The sequence below is a fragment of the Trichosurus vulpecula genome, chromosome 5, assembly GCF_011100635.1.
Source record: "Trichosurus vulpecula isolate mTriVul1 chromosome 5, mTriVul1.pri, whole genome shotgun sequence".
NCBI classification, from domain to species: Eukaryota; Metazoa; Chordata; class Mammalia; order Diprotodontia; family Phalangeridae; genus Trichosurus; species Trichosurus vulpecula.
The window spans coordinates 308,695,516-308,713,473 of record NC_050577.1 but is presented as its reverse complement, the minus strand read 5'-3'; the positions used below and the strand labels follow the sequence as shown (position 1 = coordinate 308,713,473).

At 48.1% G+C, this 17,958-nt stretch overlaps 1 protein-coding gene across 4 annotated transcripts in view; it reads left to right on the top strand.

Moving 5' to 3' along the window:
* The first annotated feature begins 567 nt into the window (after positions 1 to 567).
* PPARA (peroxisome proliferator activated receptor alpha) overlaps positions 568 to 17,958 on the top strand; it is a 62,319-nt gene continuing 44,928 nt past the window's right edge. For 3 of the 4 annotated variants that reach the window (XM_036759145.1, XM_036759141.1, XM_036759146.1), the window contains exon 1: positions 6,462 to 6,570. The gene's annotated coding sequence lies outside the window, so the exon portion shown is untranslated. Of the gene's footprint in view, positions 948 to 6,461; positions 6,571 to 17,958 lie in introns of those variants that run through there. The other variant, XM_036759143.1, reaches the window with a different exon arrangement.

Sequence of the window (17,958 nt, the reverse complement as noted above, 5' to 3'; positions counted from 1 at the left end):
TTGGCACCCTCTCCGCTGAGCTAAGGCAAGGGCCCATTAGGGGTTCGAGGGACCGCGGGACAAGAAAGGAAGGTCTATAGCCCCCGGCCAGCGTTGACTCGCCGCTGCTCCTCCGCCCATCTCTCCCTCTGCTCCTTAAGAGATCCGAGGCCCGGGATGGTGCGCGGAGCTGGCTCGGCTCTCGACTCTGCCTTCCTAGTGCTGCTGTTGGGCGGGTGGGGGGGGGGGAGCGCACGGCTGGATGCCAGCTTCCGGCGGGGATGGGGGCTTCTCCAACTTTTTCCCCGGCTCCATTGTCTTGGAGACTTTTCTATCGCCAAGTTTGCCTCATTCAACAGGTCCTGGCCAGGAGTGTTTCTGAGGCCCCCTCCTCCCCGCATCTCCCCGTCCTGACGATCCCCGGGGTGAGGCTGCCCGCTACGCTACTGCGGAGTCCGGGTAGCTGACCTCCGGGCCCATCCCCGCCCGGCCCCGCCCCCGCCCCCGTTTTATTCTGGAGCTTCCGTTGCTTTTTAACTGGGCCTTCTTTCTCCAGCGTGGTGAGAGGGACAGAGGGAGGAGGCGGGATCCGGTGTCTCCCGGTCCCTCTGGGTGACAGTAGATATACCAAGTGTGAGCTGAGCCGAAAGAGACTCACCGAGCAGAGCTGAACTTGGCTTTGCCATCTTGGAGCAGGGTGCCGAGTCTAGGGAGATAGCTGTCTTGTGGCAAGGCCAGCTGGAAAACCATTGGTGAAGTAGATGGAGGCTGGCTGCCTCCCTGGGGAGCCCCCTGCGCACCACGGGCCGCGCACCGAGCCTGGCCAGTAGGGTGACTGTCCTCTCCCAAGGTGCTGCTGAGTTGAGGGGAGGGGTTCCAGAGAACATCTCGTAATCCCATCCTTCCGTTGCCTCCGAGGGAGCCCTCAGTGGCAGAAGCAGCCCAGAGCCCAGACGGTGCCCTGCCAGGTAAAGAGAGAGGCTGCTCGCCCAGCGCCGCCAGAGCCCGGGCTTTGCCCGGACTGCGGTGATCTCGGTGGCAGTGGGAGCTGGCCTGGGGGCTTTGGGGAGCTTTGCTTTATTTTGTTCCATGCTCCAGGCCTTTGGGGTAACACTGTTGCTGGGGTGCGTTATTCTGTGATACAGTGTCGAGTATTTCTGATGCTTAGAACTTCTTTGTGAAACAAAGTTCTGGGTTTGTCTTTCCTGTAAGACGTGGCTTTGAAGGCCTGTGGCAGTACCTGGCCTGGCAGCCAGAGAGAAGAACGGGCCTTCAGATAAAGACGAGTGAGGACTAGCATTTATTCAAGGCTTCTCTAGTGCCAGGCTCTAGGCTAAGTGCTGGGGCTACAGAGAAAGGCAGAAACACCCTTTCCACCGTGGGGCACGAGCGAGTTATTGGATATATACACAAGACATACACTGTGTAAATGGAAGGCACCCCCTTCCCCGTCCTCCCTCCCCCAGGAAAGGCACCAACCAATAAAGGGGAGGGAAGGAAACAATTCCAGACAGCTTTGGGTCCCAGCAGATTTTGCTCCTAAAGTGAATTGAAGAGAGAAAAGAGGTTCCCCACCCCCCACCGTGGCCCCAAATGTAGAACAGCAGTTAAGAAAGGGTATCTCTTCAGACTGTGAGAAAGAGCTTTATGAGTCTTGAGGTACAGAGTATGGGCAAAAGTTTCCTATCCGAAAAGTCGTTGTGTTGCTGAGGGCAGTATAAAAATGGGCCAAGGTTAAATTCTCCCAATTTTACAATCCTCCCCCCCAAAACAGACAAAACAAAACAAGGCCCTGGGTGTTCTAGTCCCAAACCTTTTCTTGGGTGATAAAACATCTTGATCAGAGAGGATTAGGCTAGGGATTTTGGCTCACCCCTTGATCTATTCCTGGTATTTAAAGGGGAGAGAAAGCCCAGACTGCTGGATTGAGTGCCCTGGGACTAGCCCTGGAAGCCTTCTCTTGCTAGGCACCACCTGCAGCTGAGGGAGATAGAGGTTCCCAGGAAGGCAGAGAAAACCCCTCCCCCCAGCCCCTGCCATGGAACCTCAGGGCCTACCTGTGAGGCCAGTGGCCAGGGCCCAAAGGGCTTGGGTTTGTGGGGCTACCTCCTGTAATGTCCTGTCAGTGATGATAGAGTAGAAAGAGCTCTGGTCTTGGTGCCGTGGTGCTCAGTTAGCTGTGTGACCCTGGGTTGGTCATTTCCCCTCTGTGAAATGAAGATTCAGTTTGCACTACCAAGGCCTTTGGGAAGAAAGCCCTTTGGGAATCTTTGAGCTCATTAGAGAGGTTAGTCCTCCTAGTTAATGTTTCCATCAAATAGTAAATGTCACAGCACCTGAGATTGTAGAAATGGAGTTGCTAATGAGAGCCTTGTCTGATAATCTTTATTTGTGGTGACAGCCTATGTTGATTATTTAGTCAGCAAACTGCAATCAGTTACCTGTTTAATGCATACATTATTCCAAAGCTTTAGTTTATAACTCCAGAATAAGCCTACCTACCAGGAGAGTGCTACCTTCCCCACCTACTGGGGTTCCCTGGACTCCTCATCCTGTCATCTTCAGGCCCCTTGGCCTGATTGATACTCTGAAGAGGATCTTTAAAAAAAAAAAGCATTTTTCTAGGATATAAACAGACTATTGCTTGTTGATTGCCCCTTCTGAGGGTCTGTAGTGAGAAAGTCAGCTCCCTGACCTAAATCTCTTTTCATCTATAGTTCTTACGGTTTTGACTCTGTTGCTTTGAAATGTCTCCTGATTTCTTGGGGGATAAGGCATTTTTCCTTTTTATCTTGACTAAAAATGACTGGATCACAAAACAGCACAGAATTCAGTAAATTGATCAGTGGCAGGCCTGGCACCTGGGTTGGGCATTTTGCTAGGTGTTGGGGTGGGGCGGATTCACAAAGTATTGTGTAAGCAGCCTTTCCATTTGGGCTTACTCCTACTCTTCAGTGCTTCCCCCTCCTTTCCTCTATGCCCCCCCCACCCCAGCCAAGTCCATCTCAGGAAGGAGCATCCTATGCAATGATGTACACACACCTCATACATGGAGACACCATCATACTCTCTGGGTTTGTATGCCCATAATCATTACACCTGGGGCAGGAGTAGCTGCAAAGGATTTCTGCTTCAGGTTTCTCTTGGCTTCAGCAGGCAGGGCTGGGCTGGGCTGGACACAGACCAGCCACCAGAGCAATAGATGCTCCAAGGTCCCAGGTCAGAATTCAAACCCAAGCTCTGTCACTTCCACTTCAATCCCCTCTCCACAGCACAGGCTGGCTTTAAGTCTTTGATTCGGAAGCTGACCTGGAGGCTGGACACTGCCTGGACCCTCCCTGCCCTGCCTAGAGTCATTTTGGGGAATAGCAGACACCCACCCCTGAAGGTGGCCATGCAGGTTCCTGGAACTAAACACAACGCCCAACTGCTGTTAATGTGCAAAGCTTTGGGAGCCTGCACACGGAATATGAATCAGGAGGGCGAAGATCCCTCTTCTGACCTACTTGCCTCCACTTCGAATTTAGAGGTCACGGGTAATCCTTGGGACAAGTGTCACACTGAACAAGCAGTCTTGGCAAGGCAAACCCCGCCTGACCTCCAGTCTGAGACTTCAAGGACAAAAGGGCTCTATGGAAAGGTTAGGAAAATAGAACAGAGTGCTTGTTTGTCTTTGAATTCTTGGTGCGAGGTGAAGTACCAGTTAGTTCTATTGCCACAATTTGTAACTGAAGCAGCCTGGAGTTATGAGATAATCACGTTTCAGTGACAAGTTGCCAAGATACAGTAGAAGGGAGCTGGTTATTTAAAGAGAGCAGCCTGTGAGTGCGTGCCTTTCTGAACCATGTGAGTGAGGGTCATTGGGCTGGCCAAATGACCACGGGGCACAGGGAAGCTTTCCCTAAAGGGTAGCGGGTATGGCACGAAGGCCAGTGACAGGAAGGACATTCCCTTCAGTGAGGACGCGCTTCTGGTGACACGGGGCCAAAGAGCATGAAAGACTTCATGGTTTTGTCTTTAAAACCTCTTTGCAGCCAACTTTCTATTAGACTGCTAAGACATTAACTATTTACATATCTAATAACACTAGTATAGAAGAATCAAATATCCAAGAACACAAGCTGTTGCCCCTCGCTGCCCGCCTGCCTGCCTGGAGCTCGGCTGCTCAACTCTGGGTTTAGAATCATGCTTGGCTTATCTCAGCTGCTGGCTCCCTTACCTCGCTGTCCCCTCTTACTTCTGTTTCCCTACCTACGGTGCCTGTCATTCCCTGTCCTGAGAGAGCGGGGGCAGTAGTGAAATTGTGTATGTCTTTGTTGGGAAAAGGCAGACTTTGAGATTAACCAAGATTCTGTGAGACAGACCCTGGGGCAGGACCGGGGTTGGCTCTGCTGCCCCCGGGGGACATTAGGAAGACAAAAGCTTCCTGTCCAGGCCTCAGTTTCCTCATTTTTTCAATAAAGCCCTCCAGCTGGGTGCGGAGGACTTCTTTTCCTGCCTCTCTGGGCCTGAGATAGTTTCAGGAGTTTTGGGGGAAAGAGACTTGAATTTCAGCTGGGCTGTGCCCTCCCCACTGGGGATGGCTGCCTTCCATTGGCCTGGCTCCCAAGAACCCAGACCTGCCTCAAAGCTGGGGGCCCTGCATATTCTGAGCCTCCCCCCAAGCCAGGTGGCCTGATTTTGATCTGTGCTCTTCTGTACCCTTGCTGCAGGATGTCTACCAACATGGTAGATGCCTTCCTTGCTGTCTGCTGTGCTGAGGGTTACAGTATAGCTCTCTGGCTGGCCACCTGCTGCCCCTGAGTGCAGGTGGGCATCTCTCTGAGGGCACCCACCATCCCAGGTGCTCTTCTGTGCTATGTTTAGTCCCTTCCTATGGTCCTCTAGGGGACCCTCCTGCAATGTCTCTGCTCCAGTCACAGTCTGGCATACTGTGTTGCAAAGGAAAGTGCCTATGGGGCATTGGTTTTGAGGCTATTTTCTTCCAGTTTTTCTTTGTTAAGTCTGAGATAAAGCTCCTTGCTAGTATGTAGGGCAATGGAGAAGGTTCTGGCTAGAGCCTTGGACACAGCATTGGTATGATGGGATTTGGAGTAGAATGGCCCCATTGTCTCTGACCAGAAAGGAGAGCAGCCAGGGCACTTGGCTTAATGTTTCCCAGGGGCAGAAAGCTGTGCTCCTCTTGTGCTGACCTGGCTGTAAGAAATCCAAAGTGTGAAAAATGGGGAAAAAAGTATTGGATTTCAAGAGGGCTCATTTCTCAGACTAATCGTAGTCTCCAGAAAGAGAAATGAAGATTACTGTTTCTTGGGTTGAGAAGAGAGACCAAGGATGTTAGTGGACACAGCACTGGACTTGGAGTTAGGAAGCCCTGGGTTCAAGTTCTTCCTTCAAGTCTTCAGAGCTGGGTGACCCTGAGCAAGTCTTGTAACTTCTCTGGCTCTCAGTTTCTTCGCCTAGTAAATGGATTCAATAACCTTTGAGATCCCTCCATCTCTGGGTCTGTGAACCTGGTTTGGGTCCATAGTCCCCATTTCTAAAGGGTTAAAAAGCCCTCCCCTGGTCAGGAGGCAGAGTAAAGGAGAATCGTTCAATTTAGTGATGGCAGCAGTGGAATAGTTGACTGTGAAGATCAGAGCAACTGGGACAGTGACAGACAGAAGAAAACAGCTGGAGTGAGGCCGAGTAATCTGTGTAACTGAGGACTTCATGTGTCCATGTGCAGCACAGTGATCCTGAAGGGCTGGGGGGAAGAAAGAGTGCACCCTCGGAGGTTACCTTCTGTACATCCAGTAGTATGTATGTTTCAACCACCAAGCATTGATTAGGCACCTACTGTGTGCTGCTGCCACTACTGAGAATGCTGCTGCTTACTACTGCTACTTACCTACTACTACCATTGCAAGTAAGCAGAGAGCCAGGATGCCAACCCACAGCCTCTCAGTCCAAATCCAGTGGAATCTCTGTGGCACCACACCACTTCCCTCCCTCAGTGGGAGTTTCTAAGAGGAGTTTAGATGGCTGAACTCCTGGGGGTTCAGAACACAGAGCCAGAAGGGACTTCCAAGGCCATCTCGTTTATCCCCCAAATTTGACAGATAAAGAAAAAGGTCTAGGACAGTGAAGCCTCTTGCTTTTAGTGAGTACTGGAAAAGTGGAGTTGAGGAGAAGAGATTTGTGCCTTTCTCCACTTCTTGGTCAAAGACACTATATTTAGCAAGACAAAGTAAGAGAGATAAGGGTTTGCTTTCCTCTGCCAGGTTGGGTATTTATTTTTAATCACAAATACAAAAGCATAGAATTTTCTTGAGTCTCTTTACTCAGACTACTCCTGCAAAGTTGGATTTCTGTCTCTTGGTCACAAGTCTAAACAAAGGGTGAATATTTAACCACTTTCAAGGACAGCCAATGATCTTTGACCACTAATGGAGTGTGAAATTGGGACAGAAGCAAGAATTCTAAATCAAAATTTTCATGTAAGCAGTGTGGCAATAGTGAACCTCAGGTCTAAAGCTTTATCAAGGGGATTTGGATTCTTAAGAAAACAAAAGTTGGAGCTCCAACCTGGGACAGGATTCACCATTTGAACTGGTATGTTGAAATATGGGGCAAGGGAGGGAGCCCCAGGCTAGGCATGGTTCTAGTCCCTGACTCCAGCTTGCTACATAATCTTGAGTGAGTCCCTTCCCCTTTCTGAGCCTCAGTTTCCTCATCTAAAATGAAGCTGCCTTTCAGCTCTAAAGATTCTGAATCTCCAAGGATATCTGGTTTTATCTGAGGGAAACCAGTTGGCCAGCATTGTCAACAGAAGACACGTTTTCTTCTCTATTCTTTGACCCAGACTAACTTCTAGAAGTTTACTTTCATGAGTTAATGATCTGGGTCAGTGGAGGAAATAAGACTCTTTCCAGATGATTCCCTCCCCGCCCCTTGAGTTCTGCACCCGAGTGTTCTGTAGGCATAGAACAGTCGAGCTAAACTTCTTCTCCCCCACTTAGCCAAGAGGAGAGGAAATTCTTCTTCACTTAGTGGCATAAGCAAGAGGGACTGTCAAGGGAGCTCCCCATTAGTCTCTGTTTTGTTATTCTAGGACTAGAAGGAAAAGCATACTCCACCCCCTCCAAAGCCCCTCTTCAGCTTCTTTTCAGGAGACCCTCTGGGTAGCAAAACAGGATAAGCTGCTCTGGCTCATAGGGTCATCCATGGGCAGTCCACAGGACTGCCTATGTAGCAGATGACTGGAGTAGAGGCAATCCTTTTACCGAAACCCCCTTTCTAGGGTAACAGCGACACAGCGGGCATGTGAAAGGTTTTTGGTGGGGGTGGGGGGCACTGTCTAGCCGTTTGTTATCTGCAGGCTCCAGTAGATGGACTTAGCCTCAGTCCACAATCTAGGGTCAGTCAACAGAAGCTTTTTGATTGGTTCTTCTTTTCTGGGACTAGATGTGGGAATCCAATGACTTTAGTCACCTTGATGAAAGGTAAAGTTTGGTCAGTGATAAGTGTGACAAAGTGTCAAAGCTTGTGAGTCCTCTTGGTCACAAGCTACTCCTGGGGAGACTGGTGGTCTTGCTGGGTGCTTAGTTTCTGTCTTCGAAAGCAGGAGTCTGGGATGGAGGCTGAGGAGGATGGTCTTCTCCAGCTCAAATGTTCAATAGCATAGCATGGAGCTGAATCCCACTTAGTGATTAAAGATCAAATTTGCCTGAAGCTGAAGGGAGGAAAGGATTGGAACTCTATTGGTGAGGAGACACAGTATGGAGTCAGACCACCTGTGCAGACAGGAAGTCTTCTGAGGACAGAGATGCTTCATTTTCATGCTTGTAACCTCAGCACTTCTCACCATACTTTGTGTACCATAAATGGTGGTGGTTGTGAGATCTTGGGCAAAATCCCTTAACCTCTCTGGGTCTCAGTTTCCTTATCTGGAAAAGGAGCTTAAGGGACTAGCTCACCAAGGTTTCTTACAATCAAATCAACCAAAAAGCATTTATTATTCTCCCACCAAACTCCCCACCCCCTATTAGGAAAAAAAAGAAACCTTTTGTAACAAATAGACATAGTCAAGCAAAACAAATTCCCACGATGGCCACATATGTCTCATTGTGTACCCTGGCTTCATCTGAATCTCTCTCAGGATGGTGGCATGCCTCATCAGAGCACTTCTGACACTGTGGTTGATCAGGGCACTGACCAGAGTTCCTTCAAAGGAAATTGTCTTTACAGAATTGTTGTGGTTATCGGATAAATTGTCCTCCTGGTCCTATTCACTTCACTCTGCATCAGTTCATACAAATCTTCCCAGGCTTCTCGAAAACCATCTCTTTCTTCACTCTTTATGGTACAATTTTATTTCATTATATTCAAATACCATAATTTATCCAGCCATATCCCAAATGGTGGACCTCCCATTAGCTCCTAGTTTTTTGCCACTAAAAAAGCTGCTATAAAAATATCTGGCCATATGCATCCTTTTCCTCTTTCTTATAATCCTATCCTGGGGCCAGAGCATTTAGAGAATCCCTTATTTTCAGGAGCCGATTTTAGAAGTTTGTCTTCTAGTTAATGAAGAAGTCGGTGTAGTTATAAAATCATCACAAGTGTAGACCCTTAGAAATGGTGCCTATGAAGCTGGGCATTCAGTAGGATGGTATTTTCTTAGAATTGATGCCTTAAGACATGGGCTGGAGGCCACAAGGGAGGTCAAGGCTCTTAGGACAACTGAGCTTGAGGCTTTTGGCTGACAGCAAGGAAGGACTGCGAAGTAAGAAAGAAGAGAAAGCAAGCTTCCCTTGGGCACTCAGGAGAATCATGGATCTTCAGCTCAGAAGTCCTATGGGCAGGTGGGGAAACTGAGGCCCAGTGAGTTGAAATATATATATATATATATATATATACATATATATAGTGAGTCTCTGGGGCAGAATTTGAATCCAGATCCTCTAACTTCAAATAGAATGCTTTTAAAAAAAATTAATACCTTAAATTCTGTGCAAAGTGGGGCCTAACTAGATTTCCTCTAAAATTATCTAAATGCAAACACAATGGTGTTTGGAATCCTTTGGGGTTTAGCAGTGGTGAGGGCCCATTGGACAGTCTAGTGCTGCCCTCTTAACATTTTATTACTGATTCACTCTCCAAAGTGATTCGAGTTTCTGTAGTGTAGACATAGGAATTTCATGTCTGATTTTCTTTGACATCAATGTATTTTGGAAAGCTCCTTCAAGGTAGCAGTGACAGGGTGGGGGTGGGGGTGAGGGCGGGAGTGGGAAGGATCTTAAGCCCTTGGAGGCAGATCTTTATTCAGACTTCAAAAGACCAAGGTCATGTTCAGGAATGTGCCAAGCTGACAGCTTCTCCCAGGAGCACGCAAGCCCTTCCAGGAGACTGGTTTCAGGGCCTTGCCTGGAGTGGTTTCTGGTGGAAGTGTGTATTTATCTTTGACAGGGAGGGGGGATGTGGGAAAATAGGGACGCTAATGTTTCTCTTCTATAGGATCAACATTCCCAATGCCTTTGGCTGCTAGTGTTGCCCTCCAGCTGTGCCCTAGCTTGCCAGTCAGTGGCTTGGATGGCCAAGGTAAGGCCAGACCAGGGCTGAATGCAGGGGGGACCAGCCAGTACCACCCTGGACAGATAATTCAATCCTTAGGCATCTGCCATCTTGTCAGATGGTCCCTGCCTCTGTCAAGGCATTGCTGGTCATTCAGACCTTGGTATCCGATGGCTCCCCTGGGTCCAGCCTGGGAGCCATGGCACTCCCGGTGCCCCTTCAGGTTACCCTCTTACTCCAAGCCCATGGTCACTCGAGTCACTTGGGTGCCTCCCCACCTACTTCTTGGGGAACTGGGTCTGACCTGAGCACAAGGCTAAGGCCGCACATCTTGCCCTGGGAAAGAAACTTGATCTTCGTCAATTTGGCTCCTCTTCTAGTCTGGCTACTCTTGTTCCTCCTGACCCCACGGCCCCACATGCTGGCCCTTCCTCTTAGCCTTTGATCCTGTCGGCCCAGGCAGCGTCTGAGTCTGAGGATCACTCAGAGCTTTGAGGCACTGGAGAGGAAGTGTCTACTTCACTCTCCTCCTTTTACGAGGGAGGGAACAGAGGCCCAGAGAGGGGGAGGGACTTGCCCAAGGTCACACAGAGGCAGGAAGTGGAAGAGCCAGAATTTGAACATAGATTCTCTGACTCCAAATCTGCTGTTCTTCCTAATCGATGATAATACGGCACAGTGCAGAAGGGAGGCCGCCAGGTCCTTGGGCATCCAGGGGAGACCTTCCAGGGTGGCCTTGATGGTTTGATGGCCACACTTGGAGTCATTCTGAAGAGATAAGTTTTTGTTCAGCATACATTTCCTCATCTTGTTCTCAACAATATAATGGTGGACCTGCCCATGGTGCCCTGGGAAATACTGGTGTGCTGGGCCATCTCTCAGTCTGGCAGCAGCATGTCTGTCAAAACTGAGACTGAGGGGAGGTTCATTTGCAGAACACAGACATGAGTTATGCTCCACAAACCCATGCAGGGTCCCAGAGGCCACTGCTTCCTTTGAAGAATGCTTTGGAAACCTTGAAGGTCTCTCTCTCTCTCTCTGCCCCCTTCTCTCTCTTCCTCTCATTGTCTCCCTCTTTCTATTCTCTCTCTCTTCCTCTCATTGCCCCTTTTTCTCTCTCTTTCTCTCTGCCCCCTTCTCTTTCTCTTTCCCTCTCTCCTTTCCCCTCTCTTCTTTCTCACTTTCTGTCTCTTTTTCTCTAGTCTGTCTGAGTAGTGCTGGTTTAGTGCCTGCAGAGCTCACTGGCTAGATCTGCCAGCACCTGCCCTGTTGGCCCCCATTTGCCCACCCCAGCTTTTGCTGGCTCTCCAAGGTGCTGGACTAAGCCCTAGAAATGTTCTTCCAGTGTTCTGGGAGCACTTTGGCCAGAGTTCTAGGTAATGCAAAGGAAAAACAGCCACAGAGTCACTTAAACCATGGACCACTTAATGCTGTCAGGGAGTGCTTGCCCACCCTTCTCTCCTTCAGTATCTTGAAGAATAGAGATGGCAGAACAGTGAATGATGCTGGACCTTCCCCTTGCCCCCTCAGCCTCTGACAGGGGCATCCAGGACTGGGACACCATTGCCCTCCATTGTATCCTCAGACGTTGAAAACCCCTGAAGTGCCCTTACCCAGCTTAAGGCACCTGGCTAGCTGGTCTGAGGATGCAGAGTCTGGGTTGATGAAGGATTCTTTGGTTCATGGAGCCACAGTCAATGCATCTGCACAGGAACTGGCCTGGAAGCCAGGGATTCCAACACCTGAGCCAAGTGGCCCAGACCCTGCAGCCCCAGAAGGAGTCCACCCTCCCCCAAACCACCTGTGGCTGCAGCTGGAGCTATTTTAAAAAATGCTCATTTCAGTCTATTTTGCACATATGCATTCTATAGTTAACTGCTACAAGTGTTTAAGTTGACTGCCTGGAGAAGGGCAAAAGGAGAAACTGAGGAAGAGTTAGCCACCCTCTGACTACTGAACAGCTCCTTGTATTAGCAGCTGACTTCTAGGTGTGTTTCCATAAAAGGCCACGACTCTGCAGAGGGACATTGGGAGGAGTGCTTGCTTCCACACTTTGTTATCGGGCCACTGGGCTCCATCTCCCCTAGAAACAATGTGCTAAACGGTGCTTAGGCCAAAGGAGCCAGCTGCTCTTGCCGTGGAGCTAAAGTCTAGCCCCTCCCCCCTTGGGTCAGGGTCCGTGCTTGGGTAAGGGCCTGGAATCCCGTATTCCTCCAGGGATTCTGAGCACAAGTGCTCAGGCTCCTGACCGAGGACCTGGCATCCAGCTGGCCAGGTAGAGTCTTAACCACTACTCCCCAACCAATCAGAAACATACAGACAGCTAGCAACAACCACTGACATTTCTATAGGGCTTACTTTGTGCCGGGCACTGTACAAAGCCTTAACAATTCATATCTCTTATGACCTTCACAACAATCCTGGGAGGTAAGCGATATTATCCTCATTTTCCTGAGGAGGAAACTGAGGCAAACCCTTTGGGCTTTGGGTAGAAATGGCCACACCAGTAGCTGTTTACAACTTTGTTCTCTGCTCCAGCACCAGGGCTCATTATGCCCATTATTCATCTTTTCTTTTCTCTAAAATTAAAAAAAAATTAGAAGAGAAAGAAACCCCATTTGCTAACAGAATTGAGAAATTTCTGTGGGTAGGTTTTGATAGGCATCTTTGTAGAAACTGAGGCTACTTGGTGCCTTCTGGGGCCACAGAAGCCAGGGTTGTCTTGGTGCTTTTTGAAGTGCTCTGTATTGGATCAGGTTTACACAATCAATCCTGTCTCTCACTTAGTACCAGTGTTGCTGTGGCTAAGTCCCCTCTCATGTATGGACCTCAGCTTCATCTCCTGTAAAGTGTGGGGGTTGGATTCAATGGCCTCTAAGGTACTAAGTCCTTGCCAGCTCTAGCTCTGATCTTGTGCATGAATAAGACAAGGCAGGGCTGCCTCTGAAATGCAATTTGTACTTACAGGATGGTGCCAAGTTTGGGGAACCTGATGCCCCCCAAAGTCAGTGTTTTGATTGAATTCATAGCTCATTCATTCTGCCTTGTAGTGGTCCACTGAGAATGTCATTCAACATCTCTTTTTCCTTTTAACCAATGCTTTAAGGCTTGAGTAAGAAATGTGACAACTTGAATTGCTGATTAAAAAACAAAGCAGATGTGCATCCAAATGAGCATTGTATTCAAAGTAGTCATTTTCCCCTAAAACAGTCTGAAACTCCATTTCTGAAGTGTCCTCCAAGTCAGATCAGCCATCCAGTCTTGGTAATTTCTGGAATCACCAAGTCCTCCCATTCCCCTCCTTCTTTTCCCCGCCCTCTTTCCATCACTCCCTTCTCTGATATCTGAGCCAGTGGACGAGAGCTGGCTGCTGTTCAAGGTTACTGTTCTAGATCCATGAGACTCTAGAGAAAGGGGTTCTGTGAGCCTGACCAGCCCTAGGAGCCCAAGAGAAACTCGATGGGAAAGACAACAGGAATCAGGCTGAGTGGATTCGTTGGTGTGCTTATATACTGCTCTAAGTGAGTGTAGATGGCCAAGAACTCTTGATTGATCAGAAACTTCCTGTCCAGCATGCTTGTAATGAAAAATGGAGGAAAATCCCTCGTATTGACTAGGAATTATAAGAGAAAACAATCAGATTGAAGAGAAATAGTATTTTATTTAACTTTAATGCTGAAGAAAAGCAAAGCAGCGGCTGTAAACTTTTGCAGAAATTCGGAAGGGGACTCCGGCACTTTGAAGGGCTTTAGACTAGAGGTAAGTGATGTTGGTTTCTCTTGATAACCAGGATTAGAAGTTGTTGTTCTTTGCCTTATAGATAACCTAAAAATGAGCTTTTCTGAATTAACTGGGCAAGAATCAGAAGGAAGACAGGAGGAAGGAAAGGTTGGGATAGAGTGTCAGAGTCTAATTAGCTCTGTCGCAAGAATGGGGAAAGAGGAAAAGAAGCATTCGGGTATTTAGACAAACTCCCTGGGGAGAAGAAAGGAGGTGGTGGGGAAAAGACACTTGGAACTTCACTAGGCACAGGACAGGCACATTGGGGATTGAGAACTGATGTCAGCCCTGCTTGGGTATAACAGGAGTCTCTTACCCGTAATTACTTGTAAACCTTTTGTTCTGGAGAAATGTCCATCGAAAGCTTCGCTGTGGTCTCCAGAGCCCTGATGCACCCATGGTCCATCCTAATGGCACCCCCTTTTCAAAGATGTTGCCCAGGCCTCACCTCATCATCGATAGTTCAGAGTCTGATTTTGTGCTGTTAGCCTTTCATTGGCCAGCAGGCGTGCTAGGACTGGGTCAGTCAGTTCTTCATGCTGACCACGAAGTGGTTTCTTTGGCCAAGGGCTGCTTGGTTCCTGGGGAGAAGAAGGAAGAGAAGGGGAGGGGCCTGGGAATGGGTGAAGAAGGACAAAGAAAAGCAGTTTGCCACTGGCTGTGCTCATTGAAAGGCTCTACGTTGGGAATGTATAACTCAGCAAATACCTGTGTTCCTTCTGCGGCGTGAAATCTTGACTGAAATCGCAGTCGGACTGTTCTTTCTTAGGACCATGGAATCTGGGAGGGCTGTGGATTGTTTTATAGATTAACAAAGTGTGTTATTAAAGGCGTTGAGTCCAGAGTTGCCAAAGACAGAAGAGGAAGTTGTAGAAGCGGGGTCAGCTGAACAGTTCTCCACCCGTTCACTGCCTGGGGCACATGGAGCTGGGCAGGAGTGTTTCTGCTTTTCTGAGGGATCTTCCCTCAGGTTTCTCATATTTAAAGAGGATGGCGGCAGGCCTCCCTGGTGACTTAGCTTGAGACTGTGTGATGCAGCCCTGTTATTAGGCAGCTCCAAGGACTCAGCTACCTTACCTTGACGATGTACTTGGAGAGAGAGCAGATGTTCCCTTCTCTGCCACTGCTAAAGATGCTATTTCTTTCTCTTCTAAGATTTAGGGGAAAAAAGAATAGTAACACCCACCATTGACCATGAAGTTGTGAGATCTGACTGGGTCTCTGAGCCTCACTTTCATGATTCTGTCATTTCACAAATATTTATTATTGAAGAATTATTTCCAAATGTGCAAACCCTTAGCATATTCTTATTTAGATCCCAACTCTTAGGACAGGGCCTGGCCTATAGGTCCTCAGTAAGCATTTGGGGAATGAAAAAAGATTCCCCACAGCATACAACATTGTCCCTCCTTAGCTTCCCTTCCCCAGGTTTGGCATCACTAGATCTTCTAATGGATCTCCATATGGTGTGGACTAAGACCTCCCTTCCCTTACCTGTTTTTAGCTTGGACTTCGGGGCCCACAATGAGGCACAGTGATCCAGGTGAGGGCCAACAAAGGCAGAGAACAACAGTACTCTCCCCTCCCTCTTCCTGGAAGTTGTGCAGCCCCAGGTCCCGTCAGCCTCCATCAAGCTCTTAGTGCACTAAAACCCCCAGATCTTTTCCAGACAAGTAGATATTGAACTCCATCTCCATCCATCACTTTTGAAGTTGAGTTTTTGAACCCAAGGATGAGCCTTTACATTTTTCCTTACTGAATTTCATCTTATTTGATTTAGTCCAGGGACTGAGCCTAAGAAGACGAAGCATCAGAGTATACAGAGCTCTAACCTAGAGTCAGGAAGATCTGAATTCAAATCGAACCTCAGACCCTCCTTAGTAGTGTGACCCTGGGCAAGTCACTTACCTCTGCTTGCCTTGGTTTCCTTATCTATAAAAATGAGGACCATAATAGAACTTCCTTTGCAGAATTGTTGTGAGGTTAAAAGAAGCTAGTAAGTGTTTTATAAACCTAAAATAGGAGGCAGCTGGGTGGTGCTGTGGATAGAGTGCTGGACTTGGAGTCAGGAAGATCTGAGTTCAAATCTAGCCTCAGACACTTACTAACTGTATGACCCTGGAATGGCAAACTAGCAACGAAACCTTGAATACTAGAAAAATGTTACCTTAAGAGATCTTATCCAAGCCCTCTTGGGTCCTGACAGCCATCCATTGTGTTAGCTTGCCCTTCCATCTTTCATCCGTAAATTTGATGTGCCTTTTTCTAAGTCATTGGTAAAATGTTCCCGGCCCAGGCCCTGGGGCCGCTGCACTGTAACCCTCCTGCCATGTTGACATTGGCCTTCCAGTCCAACCCTCTAGTTTTGCAGATGAGAAAACTGGGATGTGGAGAAGAAAAATGGCTGCTCGGGAAGAGTAAGGGAGTCGATGGCTAGCTGGGATTGCACAGAGGTCCTCTGTCCCCAAAGCCAGCACTCCCTCTATGCCATGCTTGGGGACACCATTGTACCAACAAAGCTGCATGCTTTGAAATCACTTCCCTTGCTAAGGGCTCACAAACCTAGCCTAGAACTCGGCCACTGGTACTTGCTCTCCTTCCTTTAGAACAGGGAAAGGACTAGGAATTCCCCCCTTTCCTGCTGACATTTGCAGGCCCAGACTGAGGAAATCCTTTCTGCCCTGCCTGCTGTCTTGGGGCCAGCCTCAGGGAAAGGCTCCTATGGCCCTGGATCCAAGCCCAAAAGAGCCTGAGTCTCACTCAGGAGCAGTCCTCATTTGTCCAGTTGACAAAAATTGTTATCGAATGTAATATTCTACTTAGTAAATATCTACTAGGTATGGGTTGGGGACTGAGCCAAAGAAAATAAAAGCACAGTGGTCCCTGTACCCTCAAGGGGCTTCCATTCTCCTGGGATGGATGGGGATGCAGCCTAAGCCCAAACATTTGAGGAGGAGGTTGGGGTGGGGGCAGAGAGGAGATGACACAGCCCCTACCCCTTGGGCTCTGAGCTGCCCTCTTTTCATGAAGTCATTGATGAGGGCAGCTGCAGCATCAAGATTTCAAAATTAATTGTCTCTATCCTGGCATTCCAGGTCATTTTGATGTAAATCACAGAAGTCACTAGGCTGGAGTCTTGCTGCCCAAGAGATGCCAGAAAGGGAAAGAGTTTAAAGCCAAAGAAACTTCCAGTGTGTGTCATTTGTTTCTGAGCAAGAGCAAAATATTCACAATTTCAATCAGAGGTTATTTTCTGTAATCTTCTAACATTTCTCCTACCAAGGGGATACAGACATAGGCTTTCTTAACCCTCAGAGGGCTGAATGGTTGTTTCTTTTCCTCATTTTACAGATAAGGAACGTGAAGTCTAGATTGACTCGCCCCAGTCACCGTGTCTAAGTCAGGATTCAGACCTCTGGGCTCTATATAATACACTGCTTGGCCTCTCCTCTAGTCTATTTCAAAGCCACTGCTTGATAGATGATGAAACTAAGACCCAGACAGTTCCCAGGACCACAGATTATCCTGGGAAGGGACCTGGGGGCCCTCAAGTGCAATCTCCCCTCACCCCATTATACATCTCTGACTTAGTTTTAATCACTTGGGCCATGGGTGTAACAGTATTAACCAGCCTTGAAAGATTTTGGATGAACAGCCCATAAATTTCCTCTAGATGATGGGAAGCCCAAATGCTTAATAATTAACCTTCATACCAGGTGTCCTTCTTGGTCTCTGAGCCCCCCTGCTAAGTTGTTCTCAATATCCAGAGCCCTGATGCTTCAAGTTTTTAAACTTCGAATGGAAGCTGAGTAGGCAGTCAAGCTATGTTATTCCAGGACCACTGCCCTGTTGATCCTGCCCTTTGGCCACTCTCTGTTTGGCTCTGGTCAAGGAGAAACTGACTCAAAGTTTGTCTGCTTGAGTAAAATATTATACCAATGACTCTGTGTAAATGTTCAAGGAGAAAAGGTTGAAAAACAAAAAAGAGGGAAAAATCTTTTGGAATTCTTACAATGATGGAACCTTCATGAAGTGTCACAAAACAGGGCCACTGGCCAAAAAGCACTGATCCCCCTGCATGGCCTTCTTCCATTTGGACTTCTGTTGACTCGGTTGGCCATGGAATAGGCTGGAGATAAAGGTAAGGGAGAATCTCCTTTTCTACGTCAGTTATAGCTCATATTGTCCATGTGCCCAACGGCCCAGGCCCTATTCCACATGGAATGTTTGGGAACATCCAAACTAGAGGAGGCCCGATCATTTAAGCCTAAATATTTCACTTTGCTACCATGTGGCATCGTTTGAACAAATACCTCCCACATGTGTTTTGGGCTTCCTGTAGCTTTCCAATATTTGTTTGTTTACTTCCTGAACTCTGCTCCCTTTCAGCCCCTCCGGTTTTTTTTCTTACTTCTGTCTTCTCTGCCTCTCCATCATAACAAGCTTAAGTGTTTCAGAAAACCATGAACATTAGCATAGTGTAGTGGGAAAGGTCCTCGATTTGGCAAAGGGGACCTAGGCTCAGATCCAGGGCTCCCACAAGCCCATATTATAAACTTCGTTCAGGACAACAGACATTTTTTAAATGCCTGCTTCAGGAATGGCCTATCCTAGGTGCCAGGGCCATAAGGTGAAGGGAGCCAAGGA